The 18,946-nt window shown below is 35.1% G+C and overlaps 1 protein-coding gene across 7 annotated transcripts in view; it reads left to right on the top strand.

Moving 5' to 3' along the window:
- LOC310898179 (uncharacterized protein) overlaps positions 1-18,946 on the top strand; it is a 467,382-nt gene that overhangs the window by 160,956 nt on the left and 287,480 nt on the right. For all 7 annotated transcript variants that reach the window (XR_014583048.1, XR_014583049.1, XR_014583050.1 and 4 more), the window contains one exon: positions 16,346-16,491. The gene's annotated coding sequence lies outside the window, so the exon portion shown is untranslated. The remainder of the gene's footprint in view (positions 1-16,345; positions 16,492-18,946) is intronic.

The raw sequence follows: 18,946 nt of genomic DNA, 5'->3' as shown, positions 1-18,946 counted from the left end.
GCTATATTGAACATTCTGTAATATATTTGAACTTAGTTTAAATTTCTTTTTTTTATAAAACAGTTATTGTGTTAATCTGAAACAATCTACTTTGAATAAAATTCAATACAAATTTACCAAACTTCCAATACTTAGATACCCATCTTTTATAAACAAGTTTTTAAGGATAGAGTTTTGGTCAACTGGGATCAGACTAATGATCTTAAGTTTGTTTGATCCATGTTGTTTTCTTCTCCTCCTCCTTTGAAAAGAGGTAAAAGGTAATTTCTTCTTGTTGTTTTGTACATATATATATGTGTGTGTGTGTGTATATATATATATATGTTGTGTGTCTATGATCTTAATATTACTGTAAGTTACAAACTTAAAAAAAATAAAAAATAAAAATCTTGGTACAGATATCCAATACCTATATCCAATAGTTTCACAAGTGGTGAAGCAATTTGCTTGGTTTTGGGGCCATACCTTATGTTATCTTTAATCTCTGTGTCATTCTCAGTAAATGCTATCCTTTCTATTTGGGTTGGTTTTAATTTTACTCCCTAGACTTCCAAGTAACTCCAGTGCCTTCTTAGGGGAAGTTTTGTCGCTTCTTTAGCAAATTCCTTCCCTGCTCAAAAAAAGTAGTAGTAGATGCACTCTTTCAGTAGCTCTTTTACTTTTGTCAAATTATGCTACCTGCAGAGAAGCCGAAACATGAACGAAGGGTGGGGAAATACTGTGGGACCATGTGAAATAGACCAACTGTCATCACTGTGCTTAATGGTTGCTGCTTACTGGTATTAAACTAGATATTTTTTTTAAGAAAATATTGTCCTTTAATTTACTTACAGCAAATGATCATTAATAGTAAGATATCTGAGAAGAACTTGTTAATGTGCACAAACTCTTTGTGAAAGAAACTTGAAAAAGTGATATATAAAGTAATCAGTAAAAAACAAAAGTATTTAAGTTATAGAATGAATTATTTGGAGGCTAGATTTCAATGGTTATCTCTCTATTTTATGCTAAATAAAAGAAGAAAAGAAAAAGTATTTTCATGTTCTCAGTGTTTTGTCCTGTTCCTCAACCAGCCAGGAAGAAAAGGCTAAATGTCATCTGAAACTGAAGCAATTTTACAATTCTTTTTGCCAGCCCAAATTACTTTGGGCTCCCTTAACACTAGACAGAGCAGTTTTTAAATCTTGTTTTCTTAGCAGACCAGAAACCCTGATGGCCTTAAAGGAGCAATATCATCTTCTGGTTGACAGAGCTTGATCTGATCCCAGATATCCCATGACTCTCGCTTTTCTGCTATTAACTTCACATAGTTGCTACCACCAGTCTACTTACTTTCCCTTTAAATTCATCCAGCTGTCTGTCAATCTCAAATTTTAATACATATCTATCCTTCTAGTATTTGGTACTTATTACAAAGCTGGCTTTCCAGAAAGCTGCCAACAGTTCAGATTCTGAGAGCACTGAAGAACACACTAAATAACAGGGTTGTAAATGTATTATTCAAATATAACTTACTTTTGTAGGTTGCTGCTTGCTGTCACCTGAAAAGGAATAAAATTTTACACACGGAATAACACTGCTTCAATTAGATATTGTTCAAATATTAATAACAAGTAGTTAAATATCTGTTGTGTACACACTTTTTAAAAAGGTTTTGTATGTAATGCAGATTTCTTAAGACTGTAAGAAATACATGAATTCTAAAGTAAGAACATGCACTTTGCCAAGAATATTTTAGCGATGTGTCTATAAGCATACTTGGAAAAGCATTAGTTAGAGTACCATGCCTTATAGGAATATTATCTATGTCTCAAGAAAAATACACCTTGATAGTGGTCCACGAATAATACTTTAATGGATGTTCACAGAATAGTTATGTTCCTGATTTAACACAGGAATTTGGTCTTCTGTGGTGAAAGTCAAATAACCTCATGTAGGGTCACATAACTGAGCTATGTGGGGAATCACTGAAGTTGGCTATAACCAGTAGCATCTATCTCCATATTGGGTATGTAAGACTGTACAATAATCACTGAATTGTGTAGGCGTCCCCTTTCTTTAAAATCCGTTACTCTCAGGTAGTTGATCACTCAGAGGTATTGTACTGGTCAGCATGTAAGTGTTGCTTTCTTATAACTGAAGGGCAATGTATCTATTGCTCACATTAGGTTTGGTACTTCTACCTGGAAGGTGTGCTGCAATTGGGGCACAATATCTTGTTGATGACTGTTTGACCTTGTTGGACTGCAACACCAACTTGATAGATAGATGGAGTAAATGGCCCAGAGTGGGACAAACTGGCAAACCCACCTGCTGCTGCTGTCTGATTCTTTAATGGTTGATGTACTCCACAAAAAAATACCTGTTTAAATCCTGTACAGTCTCACCTACCTTGGTGGTCTGGAGACAAGTCTGAGACACTGCTGTTTTTTGACTATTTTTTCAAGGTGACAAGCACAGGAACCTGACAGTGATGTTTCTCAGGAGAACCAAAATGCTATTGGAATAAAAGAAGCAGCGATGGGATAATTAAGTCTGTATGTTAAAATAAAGGTGCTGGTGTAGGCCAGGGCAGATGGTGACTGGGACATTTTCTTTCGTGTTCTCTGAAGGACCCAGGCACCTGTAGTGTTGGCTGAGATTCCACACTGGCTCTGCTCTTCTTGAGGAAGAAAGCTGGGCAAATTCCCTTACTTAAAATTTTGGACATAATGCTTCAGAAAACTAAATTATTATTTTTTTGGACTGGATGAATTAGGATTTTATGTAGTCTATCCGAGATAAAAAAGATTCCTTATTGTGCATGCTGAAAATCCAAATGTCCTGTACTTTCCAGCTCAGGTAATGAAGATGGGATCAATTTACAAGCACAGACAACTGAATCTTTGTTCCTGCGTAGGAAGAAACAACCTGTTCACCACACCTCTGCTGTAACTTTAGCTAATAGAAGTCTGTCAGATGTTTCTTTAGTACAGGTAGGGGCAGCTAATTTGGCTTTCGTTGCAGGTCTAAGTAAATTTTTTAGTCAGGGTGCAATAGTATTCATTCTGACCCACTAGTACCTTGCCAGGACTCACGTCTTTACACGCTAAATAATAGCTATCCTTGGAATTTTGTTTGCTAATTGAACTTGCAGTCATCTGTCATTTATCTCTGTTTCTGAACTCTCCATCACCCTTTCACCTGGCATCACAGCCAGTCACCTGGAAAAAGATAGGATATGAAGTTGGTTGATATTGAAAAGCTGCCTTTGTTGCTGATGCGATCTTATCAGGCAGTATTGACTGATCATTTAGAAAGCAAAATTACTGGCAGCTTCTGCACAGTTAACGTATTTCTAAGCGGCAAACATTGCTTCGCTGGAATACGCAAACTATACTCAGAACAGGTAGTTCAGAAAACTGTACATCAGCGTTTTACCCAAGCAAATTAGTCCTTTGAGTACCTCTGTGACATGGACTGACAGTTTTGCTCTTGACAGCTCATGAAGAGATTGCTGCAGCATAATGAATTGGGCATACATCTTTAAGTATTTTGCACTGAAGCTTGAGTTCACCTGTTGGAATAGTGCTAGGGCAGAATATTCAGATCAGATTCAAAATCTGATTCATTTTGACTCATTATAACTGAATTAGTAATAGTGATGTGGTGTTGATGGGGAAATACGTGCCTAACATCTGAGTAGAAATTCAGTGGATAACACAATGAATACAAATCTATGTATTTGATTAAAAAAAGGAACTAAGATATAATCATAAAGTAAGCTAGTTTATTGTGAAGAAGTCCTGTTATGTTTTCCCTCTTAAAAACCTCTTAAAGTTTGTTTATTTGTCTTTTATACTTTAATACTTTTAAGGGGATGGCAAAACTTATACTCTACAATAAAGGAAATAAAAACCTGGGTAACTTTAAGTCAGTAGGTGATGCGCAATGTTTTGGTAGATGTCTTTTTTAGTGTCTTCAGCGAAGAGTAAGCATTGTTTAATTATCTTTCGAAGCCAGCATTAACAAATTGGGTCAAACTTGCCTTGCCTATCTTTAGCGTTGAGTAAATCTTACCTTCAAGACAGAGGATGATTGAAGTTGTAGGGGTTTAAACATTACTAATTGTAGTTATGAATTGAGAAGCATTGTTGTAAGTGTTTATAGGTATGTAAAACAGGAACAGTTGGGCTTGACCAGCTTCATCCATACTTAATTTGGCAAAAATAGAATATTATTTAATACTCTGTTGTTGAGTGGCAGAAGTGTTCTGTGATGTTTGGGTGTGGGGTGTGTGAGAGGATGTGCAGGAGCATTCTCACCCCCTCTGAAAGTCAAAAAGCAGCGTGGTCTCTGTTGGCAAAATGGAGAGCTCTGGAGGATGTGCATCCCGATGTGATATCAAAAGCGCTCATGCTGTTCTCTGATCTTGACTTCACAAGACAGCTGGGAAAGCACTTTTTTGCACTTTAGTTTTACCCAGTCAGAAAGTATTTGCCAGTATGGCAACACAGAACGGGAAAAGGACCTTATTAATTCAGGCATCTAGTTTAAAGAGAGGCAGATTCCAATATGTATGTGATATAATGACCACTCATACTGTTCCTGAAGTGTTACCCTTGAGCAACAAAAATTAAAATTCATCAACGCGGAAGAAAGTGTGTCACAATGGATATCAGATATCCGAGTGTGGTAACATAGTGAGACCAGTTCGGAGAAGACTCCTATTACATTATTTCTCTGCCTTCATAATTCTCTTACATCTTTAATGAGGGTTCATGAATGAATTCAGAAATAGGTTTTAAGACAGACAGACTGTCATTCTCCCTCCACTTCAATCTCAAATACCACAAGCCATCTGAGAGCTGAACTGCTTTATACTTCAAGAAGGAGAAATTGATAAGATTTAGATCAACCAGAAGAGTAAGAAAAGTGTCGGGGGGGGGGGGGGGGGGGAACACATGAATCCTCAAAGGGCTGCTTACTGCCAGCATGAATCCAAGAAATTTTCTTACGCTCAGAACAGCCTAGTAATGTATCATAGTTCCATAATGCTTCAATAAATAGGAAAGAAATTGATTGCGTGTTTTTTATTTCTCTATTAGTTTAAAACAGAACATCTTCAAACTTTTTCAGTGTTTGTTTGCTGAAGCACCTGTTTATATACATCAGTGTGTCCATGATAAGAATATATTTCAATCTCAGAAAGCACCAGAGGGAGGGGACAAACAGTGCACTCCCTAGCAGAAATGGCAATTTTTTAAGCATCCCTTTAGCTGTGTTATGGTTTGGGTGGTATGTTTGTACTCAGGGCTGGGAAGCAGCAACTGTGCCCTGCTAGCAGCGATGGGAAGTTTGGGCTAGGTAGGATGGGTGGTTGAAACATTAACTCTAGTTATAATGGGCAATATAAAGAAATTCTCCTAATTGTCAGTCGTATTTTGCTGCTTGGATGCTGCTTTTCCTCTGTCATCCTGAATTTGAGTTATGTCCCTTGTCCCTCACAGGAAACTAAATGTAAAAGTAAGTGTGACCACACAGTTTGCACTTGCAGACCTTTGATCTCCAGATCAGAGCCACGGGCTGAGCCCTGTTAAAATTTCTGTAAACACAGAAAAAGCCGTGCATTGAGGGCATTGCAGTGCATGCAGTGGATTTAATTGCACTATGCCATGTGTACATCTGGAGAAAAATACCTTCTATCTTATTTTGCGTTTTGCTGTTACCTTTTGACGTCACAGGCTGTTCACACAGAATAGAGTCTAAGAGAGTGATAATATTTTTTCATGTTTGTTGTTGAATTATTTTTTATTGCAGTGTCACAGTTTCAGGTCAAGATACTCAGTTTTCCTTGACAGAAAGACTTCTCTGTACTAGAAGCGTGCTCCTATTAGGCAGATGGATTGAACTGGCTTGTTTAAATTTCTAATATTAGATATTTAAAATGGAAACAAACACAGAGGATTCCCAGTTACTTGGGTGGCTCAATGAAGCCTCTGCCTGCCTGGGATTTTTTTTTTTTTTTTTTAACAAAATGAAGTTTTGATTTAAAAAGGGAAAGAAAAACATTTCAGGTGTTTTTGATGCTACTTCTCTGTGACTTGGCCTAGTTGTTCATTGCTTTGTATTTCTCAGGCATTAGCTACTTCAGTGACTGTTTCCCATACTTCTGGTAAGGTATCAGCAGCTGTCAGCCGGGATGGATGTGTCTTAGTGACTCTGGCTAGGAGGGTGTGCATATGCCTGTGTTTCTGTGAATGTTAAACCGTTTTTCCTGGACTTGCCCAGGAATGTTGTCTGTAGTATTTCTGTTGATAATTTCCTTAAAAAACTAATTAGGTTTTGGGTCATGTTACATTTGTGCAATGGTTGTTCAGATGGTGATTGTTTATAGATAGTATGGAAGTCAGTATTTCTTATATGTATAATAACTACATGTAGTAGAGACCAGCACATGTGTGCATACAGTTATAGGTGTATAGTGTTCATATTTGTAGACTAAAGAAATGTGCTTTCTGGAGAGGGAGGAAATTTTTTTTGTCAGTTTAGCAGTTTGTATTGTACTTGTTTATTAGTTAATTAAAACATTTATCTCCAGTGCTATTGTTTTATTCTTTGCTTTTGCATAACATTAGAATAGCTACAGAAAAGTTCAGTTCTGTGCTATCATTTGTACAATAATTCAGAGATTATAATTTTTATAAAATATAAAATAACTTTTTCTTTGGTAGGATTTTTTTTTTTTCCAATCTCAGAAAAAAGGACAGCAATATCAGTCGCATCCGCTTTGGTCTTGGTTTTAAATAAAAATGATGTTTCTTCAGGGTTATAATATTATGAGAGAGAGATTTCATTGTTAGCCTTAAATTTTAGATGACTACTCTTTCCTGTATTTCCTTTACACGCGTATGTATTTACAATTCTTCCATTTGAAAAGCATGCTTAAAACTGCCTCTAAAAATCTCTAGGATTAGTTTAAAATATCTGTAAATATATGAAATAAAAAAGTTCATAAACTGTTATAGATCTAGCTTTTTAAATTACTCCTGAAACATGGGTAACTATTTTTCCAAATACAATGGGCACAATCCCCCCACCCCCCACCCCCCCATAAAAAAAAAAAAAAAACTCACATCATTTAGATAAAGACAATTCCCTAAAGAAATTAGGAGTGAGTCATTAATGCGTGGACCTGCCTTGTGCTTCTCATGCATCCTAGCAGTCTTGAGGAGTTTGTTAATATAACTGTAACATGCAAAGAACTGAGAGGGATGTTACAGCATGGTAGAACAAATACTTTATTTACGTATTTTGTTACCTATGTAGCTATGTGAGTTGAAAATTAACACTTTTCCACAGAGGTTGCGTGTAGAGGATACAAGTCATCACAAAAGAGTGCTTGTATCTCCACTATCTTGCACCTTTTCCTTACTTTTATATATAAATAAATTAATTATAAAAAAGGAATATAACTGTTTCCGAGGAAAACACAGTCCAAATTTGATATTGGATTTTATGGACCAACGAGTTTTGATGTGTGTACAAAAGCTGTACACATGTAATTAAATAATCATGTCATACTTGGATTCATCAAGCAGCTTGCATTCTACCTAGAAGTCAAACTAATGTATTTGTTTTTTTCACAAGTTCTTCAGAGTCTTTGAATGGACGTAAACACACAAAGATGGTGGTCTGTTTTTTATCTTTTTTTCTTATAATTGTATCTTTAGATAAGTGTTTCCATTTCTCTCTCAGCTATGGACTATTCTGCTCGTTTATAAGCTTTGGATAACTATTTAGTAAAGTTTTCTATAACAATTCTGAAAAAAAAAATAAAGAGAATACCTAGAAGTAAAGGTTATATGAACGTGTCAGAATTATTTTGAATATCTTAAAACTGTTTCAAGTGTATGTGCTTTAATGTATAAGGCCATTGAGTGTATAACAATATATATATTGAAGTTAGGCTATACTTGAAATACAGCTAAGCTATGTATGTGTTTATATGCATTCATATACATACACAGAAAAAGATTTATGTAAAACTCACAATCCCCATCTTAATAAAATCAGTAATAATCTTGCACTGTGTTCAGTGGAGAACTATTTTTCCTGCAAAACTTATAACCTTCCAACTCAGAATACACAAAACAACGTGAATACCTCAATGTTGGTATTCACCAGCATGAATTACCTATGCTGTGTAAGACATGTTCATTTATGGAAGTAATGGCACTTTTTACTCTGAGAAAAAAATCTCTTATATATATGGAAACATTTAAATATATCTGTAATACGTTTTGTCCATTCCCTGTTTAAATTCTGCTGTAGTTCTAGTGAGAAAGAAAATTGAAAAGTGCCCCATCAAATGAGTTCTCTCTTCTGCCACTTCCTTATCTTTCAGAAGCAAAATCCTTATCAATGACAGCATCTGGAAAGGCCAGCCGTAGGCCATTAGTTCTTCATATGCATATTCTTCAGCTTCACCCTCCACACACTTGGTAGCTAATGGCATTCTAGACAAGGATCTTTAAGTTCTGTGTTTTAATTAATGATCATTTTTTTCCATTATCAACTGCTTACTTCATGAGTATAAGTGAGATCTTTGCCATATATCATCAGTCAAATGCTCTGTGCATGTTTTTGCTCACACATGTGCTGTGACATAGTGTAGTATAACCCTTAGCAATTTCCTACTTGGAATAATTAGTAGACTGTTACATTTAAGAAGCTGTCTAAGGATTTTGTACGAGTCCTTTCCGTGCTTAGAAATACTGTTCTTAAATGGAATAAAAGGCCCCAGCTAGGTGCGTGTGTTGTTCATAGCAATAGGGCAAAATGCTATTAAACTGATCAGCTGTTACATCAGAACTGCTGTTTTAAGGTCATTTTGTGCTGAATGTTGCAAGATTTGTGATGAAAGTACATAAAAATGCCTGCATACTGTATTGTATCAGTTTTCTACCTGTCCCTTTCAATCTGGCGTGCTGACACTCTCCTAAATGTATTCACAAATTTCAAAACATTTTGAATTCTGAATTCATAGAGAATATTTGCCGTTTTCCCTCTATCTCCTCTTCCATTTTCTCAATGAGGTACATGGAAAAGAAAGTAAATAACTCCATTACTTGTTTCTTTCTGAAAATAATTTGCTTATTTTTCTGCGTGTGCGAGAGGGACCAGGAAGGGGAAAAGAACCTTTTACTTACTCCTTTACAAAATCTTCCTTTTTTTAACGTTGGACAAAGAATGAAGGAATTAAGGACAGAAAGAACGAACTTTTGCCTGACTAAAGAACAACAAAAAAAAAAGTAAAAAATGAAGAAAATGGATTTTCTCATTTGAAATGATATAATTTTTCAAGGAAATGTATGAGCTCAAGGAAACATACTTTTGAGTACTTTTCATGAAAATACTTTCACTTTGTAATGTTCAAGTGAAAGGTTTCTCAAGTAAAGCACCAGTCATCACATGCTGAAATACAGTAAGAAACTAAAGTTACAGGGAGGGAAGAAAAATCTATCTGGGCTTTCCTGCTTCAGTTAGGTAAATGGGTAAAACTAACACTTTTATTTACTTAAGTTGGCAGTATGAGATCACACCCTAAACACCTGTTGTGCTGTCATGCAGCACTTAAAGTACAATCAAAATATTTAGCAATGAGAAGTTATCCAAAACTCTACAAACATATGTGAAATGATGACTGATTAGTTTTGTCTTCAGAATAGGATCACTCTTGTCCATGCAGTACAAAGATGAAAATGAATTTGGATATTTTTGCATAAAAAACCCAAACCTATATGTGGACACAAAATATCCAAAATACGTTAGTATGTAATAGATATATTTAATATAACGTATATATTTAATGATAATGTCCTCATAGGAAATTAAAGTGAAAATTACATTGTTTCCCTTACATAGGTAGAAAGCATAAATATGGTAAAATCTGCTGCTGAAAGACTGATAATGACTGTGTGTGTCAATTATATAACTTCTGCACTTCTTACAATTTGGAAGATTAAGATTTCAAAACAAAATGTGTTTGATTTTAAGTGCATTAATAATATTCCTACTGACAGGTAAGCATGAATGCTAATGGATACTGAACATTTTTTTTCTTTACGTAGATATATTTTTAGTTCAAAAGCTACCAGAGGTGATAAATACTTGCTCATCAAATGCAGCTTCAGTGTCTCTGCAGCTGACATCTCTATCTGAATGAAAGTGTCAGTGGAGCTGTTCTTGCAGTGAATTAAAATGAAGTAAAGGAACATGATACTAATTCCTTTGTTTTTTAGATGGTCGAACTCTCCCGTTAGAAAGGCTTCAAGTTCTCGAGCAGCCTGTATAACTAGGTTTGCATCTCTTGCTAGGCATATCTTGTTTAGTCCATTACAACTGCTAAAAAGCTGTCTAAACAGCACTAAAAAGTGCTTTTAAAAAAAGTAGGGGAAAACTCTTTTTAGTGCAATTCCTTCTGCAACTTAATGGCTCCAGGAAGGAGAAAGTGTGTGTGTGTGTGCGTGTGTGTATTTTTCTATGTGTAGTGATGCTGAACATTTACTTAACTTGTTTTCTTTCACTCCCAGTCCTATAGGACTTGCAAGAAGCAGATTTCTCTTTCCAGTACCTCTGTAATGAAGGGAGAAGGAAATTTGCTGTTCCCAAGGCAATAAACTGCCTTGCTTTGTTTTATTGTCTTAGATAATCGAATATCTGTGAAAGACATTCAATAAAGTCATTGGAGATTAGTCTTCTAGTCATAGAAAAGCACAGGAAAAGCTTTTTTTTTCTTTTTTTTTTTACTGGGCTTGATCTAGAAAATCTAATTTAGTGACCATTGTTTTGTTGCTGGCACCATTATAGTGTATATTGTTTTGCACAGGGCCAGAAAAAAAAACAGGCTGTGATATCCAATTAATGTTACCTGGATGACTGAAGAGCTATCAGTTGTAAGAGTTGGTTCCATGCAGAAAAGAGACCGGCCTCCATCATATTTCTTGTGCTACAAGGGAAATGTAGCTTTTTGTATTTGAGAAAAGGAAATGTTTTTACAATATTATTATTAATGTGAGTTCTGAACCCACATCCTACACTCTACTGATTGGTCTACAAGAAGATTATTAACAAATAAATATTGGGGGTTGAAACTGCAAAGAGCACCATCTTTGGTGTTAATGAACAGCACAGGAGTTATTTCATTGTAATATCCAGAAGCTGCTAAATTCTGGATCCAGTGAGATTCACAATTATCATTAATGGAATTTAGTATTTTCAGGATGGTGGAAAATAGCTTGGATTTAATAAAATATTAATGGGCAGAAACTCTGGATTAAATATTCATCCTGGTGCCTTTGGAAGTTATGGTCTATTGCTACCCTACAGCCCATTAGTAAATAATGATCTAGTGGCAAAACCTTCTGGGACGTAGTATAGCTTAGTACAGAATTGCAGCATAAAGTTAAATCTTAGGATTTACATGTTTTCTGTTTCATAGAGTTACGTTGTGTACATGGAAAAAAAGTTGAGTCCGGTACCGATAGTCATCTGAATTGCATCAGTAGAGGTAAATTTACCAAAGTTGAGCTGGAGGCATTTTTAGTGCGTGATTCCTCCAATACTAATGAGTGCTGCCTAGCTGCATGCTGAGCAATGCCTTGGCAGGCTGCATTCCTGCCTTGCTCAGGCTGGCCTGAACCTTTCCTATCAAACAGAGCTGCGCAACAGAAAGTAGCAAGAGAAAGAGAAGTAGATAGCAAGGCTTTTGTGCATACCTTTTTCTAGCAATCACAGTTGAAGCACTTTAATATTGCTAATTTGTGAAGGGATAACTGAGTTTCCCATGAAAATAAGACACAGGCATTTCTGTTTTCCAGCAAATGTCCTGTGGAATTGATGGAAAGTGTATTGTTGAAATTGATTAGTAGTGGAAATCTGGGGCTTTGACATATCCATTTTTATTTTTTTTTAATAAAAACTATCTTGATTTAAAATCAGTCTTTCATATATTAAGCAAACATTTGTAATGACATTGCAGCATCTCATGAGATTTGTACTTGAGCCAAAGAATTTGCAACATGCAGAGAACATGGATAAGTAGCAATCTAAATACAGCTTTCAAGATGCACTGTGGCTAGGGCATCCCACGGTGTGCTGTTTTCTGTCTATACAAGAGGGAGAGGGGCATAGTGCCCCAGGGAAAACGTATTTCAGACTGGCAGCCAGACTACAACTCATAATTTCCTCTTTGTCAGAGTACTACATACCTATTGTCTATGAAACAAATTGCCAATATGAACAGCGTACCAAGACATTTCTATCTTTGATGTCAAACATAATGCAATTAATTTGTATTTAAAAGTCAAAGAGCATAGTGACATGGATGACGTGAGAAATTATGTCAGCTTTGTTATTCAGCCACAAACATGGGCTAGGACAATTATAAAATAAGTAGATTATTTCATCTGCAGTATAATTGTTTTTTTTTTCTGATTCTTTTTAATGAATGCTAACAATTATAACTGGTTTTGAACGTGGCATGGAATAGAAAAGATTCCAGCTCCCCAAAAATGAGGGTGGTGTATCTCTACAAGCCATAACAGGTCATGAAAAGCCAAGTCCTTACAGAGACTTAAGGTGGTTCCCAATATGATTTCTAGAACACTTGATAAAAGATGATTATACATAGGGGAAAACAAGACAAACTTCCTTTGATTTGCAAATATGCTAAATCAACATTTTGTTTTATTGCATGGCTTTCGATAGTGTGTAAACAGTAAATCCAGGTATCTGAGAGAGATCTGGATGGATGGGTGTCTGCTGTTTGTTTTCCATTTTGGGGTTTTATGAGAGTGGGGAACGTTGGTTGTTTGAAAAATGTGGTAGTGCTCAACAGTTTAACAGAGCTGTTGTGCTAAACAGCTTCTTGTGTATTTCTGTATTCCACTTAATGATATTCATGAGATATTCTTATTTACTAGGAAAGTCATTGAATATCCTCCCACAGGGTTTAGATTACTTAAGTTAAGTAAGGATCTCTCTTTTTTTATGTACGTTAAAATTAAAAAACAAACAAAAACTCTGTAATTTACTAATCAATATAATTTCCTACTATAAGCAATTTTGTATACTCATCAACTGTACATGGTAGCATGTGGCTGCAATATGCCAAATCAAAATTTATCTAGTTAGTGTAAATAGTTCAGGAAAAGCTGCAGAGTTCAGTGCTAGCTCAGCTCAGATAGCATTTTTGAAGACGTCTCTCTCTTCATATACCTTTTCACCTATCTCATTTCCCATGAGTTAGGACTAGCTAAGTTCTCAGTGAATCCTAAAGCAGATCCAGAGAGTTATGTGGCAATTTGTCCTGGCTCTTAACTCCTCCATGAGTGCTGAGGAGCAAACTGTAGCAATAGTAAGATTGTTTTCCATAGAAGCATGTTGGGCTGAGAGTTTTAAGAATTGCTGGACCTAACCAGAGCTGACTTTGGGTCAAGCCATTCCGTGTTTTCATATCTAGATATTTTGTTTGCTGGAGCCTGGTTCTGAGTGCTGTATTTTGCTGAAGTTTTTAGGTTCAGCTCTGCTTTGTGTTGTAGAAATGCTTTCTTATCACAAAGTTTCTTAACAAGTTCTGATAGATTTGAGATGGTTGTGTGGTAAACCTTGATGCTGCCATAGATACTCCATTATGAAGGGATTCAGATCTGTGGGTTACTGGGTGTAGTTTGTTTCCTAAGGATGGCTTAAGTGATGACAACTGTAATCTTAATTGGAAAATGAGAAAAAAAAAAATAAAAAAATTTTGCAGATGAATGAAGAATTTGAAAAGTGGGAGGTATACATCTTCTCATCTTACTTATTAAGAAAGTAATACATTAAATATCAGCAGGTGTTACAGATTTATAGGTTATACTGTATGTTTTCATTTAAATGTGACTGCAAAAGATATTTTTATTTCTGAGCAGTAAATAATATATTACCTCTGCATTATGAACTGCAAATATATACAGTACATTAGGATTTATAGTGATGGTAATCTTGCTACTTAAAAGGAAATATATAGGACGTGATTTTATTGGTTTTAATAATATCTGAAATAAGTATGAAATGAATATAAATATGATGTGTATATAAGTATATAAAAATTCAAATGTCTTGATTGACTATGTTCTGTACTTGTGCATACAAAGGAAATACTTCTTAGCTCTGTAGAATTGTTATAAATGCGAAACCAAATTTATTTAACTAGTCATGCTGTGTGACTGCTGGAGAAAGAGGAAGCTAAAGAAATTGCAATACTAACTTGTGTTCAACACCATCTGATACATAATGGAAGAAATGTGTGCTATAATTCATATCCAGGTGGTAAAGGTGCTACGAGCAGACTTGTCTTGTACTTTTCTTTCTGCATTGTAAATATAAATGGTTTTACAGAACACTAACTTTGGTGGAAAAATTAATATGAGGAAAACGTTTTACCTCTAGGTAACTGTCCTGTATCATAGATACAAGTTAATGTTATGCTCAGGAAAATGAGTTGCTTAGTAAAGTAACTACAAAACACAAATACTTAAGTTGTCAGGTGTTTCTTAACTTCTTAACAGGTCTTTCTGTACTTGTCTATATAAACATGTTTATGTATATATGATTTCAGAGGAAGACATAATACAGTTTGAAAACTTTTTTTTTTTTAATTGAAAAAATATTCTATCATGGTTGTTTCTAAAGCTTTTGTAAAAACTTTAACTGTAGTTACTTTGCCCAGTGTAAAGGAAATAATCTTTGAAGAACCTGTTAGCCAGCTTTTAGTAAGTTGTAACAATGTGTTATAAGTGTTGTTGACCAATAATTATGTAACCAAATGACTAGGAAGTAAACTTTTAGTAAACTTTTATTTTTCTTTTATAGAAAGACTAATCAGCATCTGGAATTTGAATTTACATTATGGGTTTTGAATTATTTACACTGAAAGGTAGCATCTTCTGGGCTGTGATTTTTGCTTTTCCTAACAGTTTGTAAGTTGTGCTGTCAACTGGATTTTGACAAGTCTAGACTTCAGGGTAGGTTAAGAAGTCTGTCTGATATCATTGACCTTAAGTAAGACAGAAAGTGTCTGTTTATCTTTTCTGAAAAGCTGTCTTTCCTAAACTGTTGTAGTTGTTTAGTACCTTTATAGCAGCATAGAGAGAGTGCCAAAACTCTACTCCCATGACAAATTTGTTAATTATGCTAGCTAAACAGATCTATCAAGTTCCCAGGAAAAAAACAAATCCACTAACAGAATGCATATATTTTATTTACTTATTTATAATTTGATGTTGCATTTTTCACTGTGTTCTTAAATCAAATGGAAGGGTGTCAGTATATCTGAAATTTCTCTATTTTCTGTAGCTCCTGGATGTTTGCTATTGTATAGCATCCGAACACTAGGAAAACCAAGCCTCTGAGTACTTAGCTTTTAAATGGCTGTAATTTTCTTTTGCTAACTAGCAGAATAACCTTATCTACAGCTGTATCACAGTTAGTTTCAATCCAATTAATCTTCATCAATATTGCCACCCTTCACATCATCCTCTGGAAAACTTAAAAGGAAAATAGCTTAATTAGGAACAGCAATGGCATTTCACTTTCAGAAAGATGGAATGTTCAACACACTGTGTTGAAACAACATTCGCTGATTAGAATAATTTATGTGGTAAACACTAAATATGCATTCGAGGAAAGGGCTTTGTGTAACCAGTGTACATAGAGCTATGTTCCCTTGTGCTCATGAATTAGAAAATTGTAATTAGAAACAATTAATATTCTTATACTCTTATGTAAGCAAGTCAATATCTTTTGGTATGAGATGTACAGGTGACACAAATTTTATTAGAGTGGGATTTGATAACATGCCTATGATGTCATGGTTGCCTTTTTGTGCTTCATATTGATTGTGTTCCCAATTATATTAATGACTTTTGGCTTTTGTGGAAGACTAAACATTTCATGATGTTCTTGACTCTTCACCCTGCATGGTTATGAATACTGTCCCCATACTACACTCAGAAACTCAAAGATGAAAAGGCAACGTTTTTCTTTCGTAATGTTCAAGAAACGTATACATCCTTTTAAATAGGGAACGTGTTATACTTAATTACATTAGTAAAGAAGATGTGCAAAGGCAGAATGTTTCATCAGAAATGGATTTATGGAGAGAGATCGCTTTTAAGATGTATAATATTTAATAATTGCAAGAAATTAGAGAGTGTGACATAATATTTTTATAAAATTTAGAATTTAGATTTAGATTGCCCACTGCCCTAAAACTGATATAAAAGAACATCAGGGGGTTACTATAAAATGTTTCCTTTTACAGATTTGTCTGAATGGCTCTCAGGGAGGATTCTTACCAGAAAAAGACTCTGTCAAGTTCCTGGTAATCTGATTTGTTGAACTATGGAATCCTTTTACCAAAAGAAGAGTGGTGACAACTAGTCTCATCTGGTATTCTCCAAGTTCCCAGTAAGTACTATCAGTATTATTCAGGTGTGCATAAAATTACTTTGTTAATGCAAATCAGATCTGAGAAAGGTATGCTATAAGTTCTTTATACGTAAGTTATTATTATTTCATCTGCTACTTGGAATTAAGGCCGCTTGTGGAGCCTTATGTCAAGGAGGCTGCCAGTGTACTGTCTCCTTCAGAAAAGGTAGGACTGTCACCTCTTGAAATGCGGCTGGCAGAGCACGAGGACACACTTTTTCCTATTGTTCCCTGGCTGTCATGAACTGGGTGGATTGATAATTAGTCTGAGAGTCCACGTTATCAAACATCCAGCCTGAGAATGAGATTCATGTACATAGTGTTCAATATTCTTTTCTTGTGTACTAACTTAGTGACATATTTTGAGAAGGAAATCAAATTTCCTGTTTCTGTTATTAACTCTCTTTGGAAAACTGTTTTTATCCTTGCAAAGTGCAATTCTGTAAAATTATAAGTTATAATAATGCAGGTCTTCAAAGTATATGGATAAGAAGAGAAGGTTTCAGGACATAGAGAACCTCTAATAGAGTGCTGATTTTTTTTGAGGGTAAGGAGGAAAAAAAAATGAAGATCATTATGCATGTGTCTGGCCACATTACGTGTGTCAGGGAATCCCATACCATATTAGCAAGGCAAAGGATTTACCCTACTGAGGAGCTGAACTTGAGGAGTTTGAAGTGTGTTTTTTTAGCCTTGTATGTCATATGTCAATCCCAAAATGAAGGTGTGGACTTGTCTTCCACTTTCTTAAGAAAGCTCCTTGTGTATGATTTGAAACAGCATTAGTTTTCCAAATGAAGCAGTTGAAGGAAGCTGAAGGCCCAATCTGTTTCATAGAGATGGTAAAAAGGTGCTAATAGAGAAATATGCCAGTAATTGGTCCAAACTTAATACTGATGCAGAGGTGACCAAATAATACTTGATACAGGCAATGCAATAGAAAACACCACTGTCTTTTGCTATCACTTGCAACTTCTGAACTATTTTCTGTCAAGCGATGCCCATTATCTGAGATGACTCCTACTTCCATCACTTTTATGCTGCAAACCTGCACAGCAAGCAAAGGTCAATATTAATTAGCTGGGGATGGGGGCTGTTTGTTTTTATCCTCACTAGAGCTTTTATTTTTTTATAATTATGAATACAGAGTAGGTAATGTTACAGACTGAAACCCCAATGAAAAAATTAATACCGAATGGAGAGCAAATCTAAGGTGTTTCTTACACTGTCAAAGTTTTTATTCATTACTAGCCTGAAAGTTTAAACTGACTTTACAAGGAGACAAAATAAACCTAATTCTTAATTTAAAGCCCTGAAAAGCTATGCTAAAACAATCACGAATTCAGTCTTTACAAGTGAGAATGGAGCTGGACAAATGTATAGAAAGTTAGAGAGAGGAAGTGGACTAATGATATGACTAACGATAGCCATATCATTAGTCATGACACTGTCCTTCAAATGGACATGAACTGTTGGGAACTAATAAAGGTCCTGACAGCTCTCTCTATATTTTTATATATACATATATATTTTTATATATATATAGTGTGTGTATATATATCTCTTCTCTGCAGTCTATACCTGGAGGTCTTGAATATTATTCTTTCTTCATCTTTTGCTCTGTGTGGTTATTTTACAAGAACTGGGAGTCCAAAGGATCAGCTTTCCAAATGTCATTATCACTGTTCAGTTACCTAGCAAGTACAAATGTGAACTTCTTGAAACTAATGAGAACAGAGATTTACAGCAAGAAAATCTGGGCAAGTTAATAAATGTTTCCCAGTTCTATTCCTTGTTATACTCATAATGGATATTGCGTGCTTTTCACGATACAGTAAAAAGAATTGGTATCTGCAAACAAATTTTGCTAGTAATATGCATCTGTAATTAGGATGATGGGGTGCAATGTAAGCATACAGCTGGCTGGATTTTAAGCTCTTTGAGGAAAATCTATGTATGTGTAGTGCTGGGTGAAGCCTGGAAACTTCAGAAATATAAAAATAATCATATATTTTACCTAACTTCACACAAGCAAAACCCAAATGGAGTGAACTTTTTAAACACTAATAACTTCTTGGCTTCATCTGAAGCGGATCAAAGTGTTTAATATTTAGTTTTAGTTGCAGCATTAAAAAAATGAGGTTACTTTTTATACTTAGGTGAGTAAACAAAATAGACAGACCAAACAAACATTTCCCTGTTTCCTGTCAGTATGTTAAACATTTCATAAGAATTTTTTCTCCAAATAAATGTGTGTACACATTTGTTTTTAAATGTTGGAGCTGCCTCTGACTGATTTTAAAATAATGTCTTAGTATAATCATGAGCACATTTTTCACCCAGTCCTTATTAAAGCTACACATTTCACAGCCACCAATTACAGGTTGGTGCTGCATCCTTGACAGTTGTTTGAGAATATTTTGAAGTGGTGAAG

Source organism: Anser anser, assembly GCF_964211835.1.
Source record: "Anser anser genome assembly, chromosome: 4".
In the NCBI taxonomy this organism is placed as follows: Eukaryota; Metazoa; Chordata; class Aves; order Anseriformes; family Anatidae; genus Anser; species Anser anser.
Note: the sequence above shows the minus strand (reverse complement) of the source record. Positions and strands in the feature narration are given on the sequence as shown.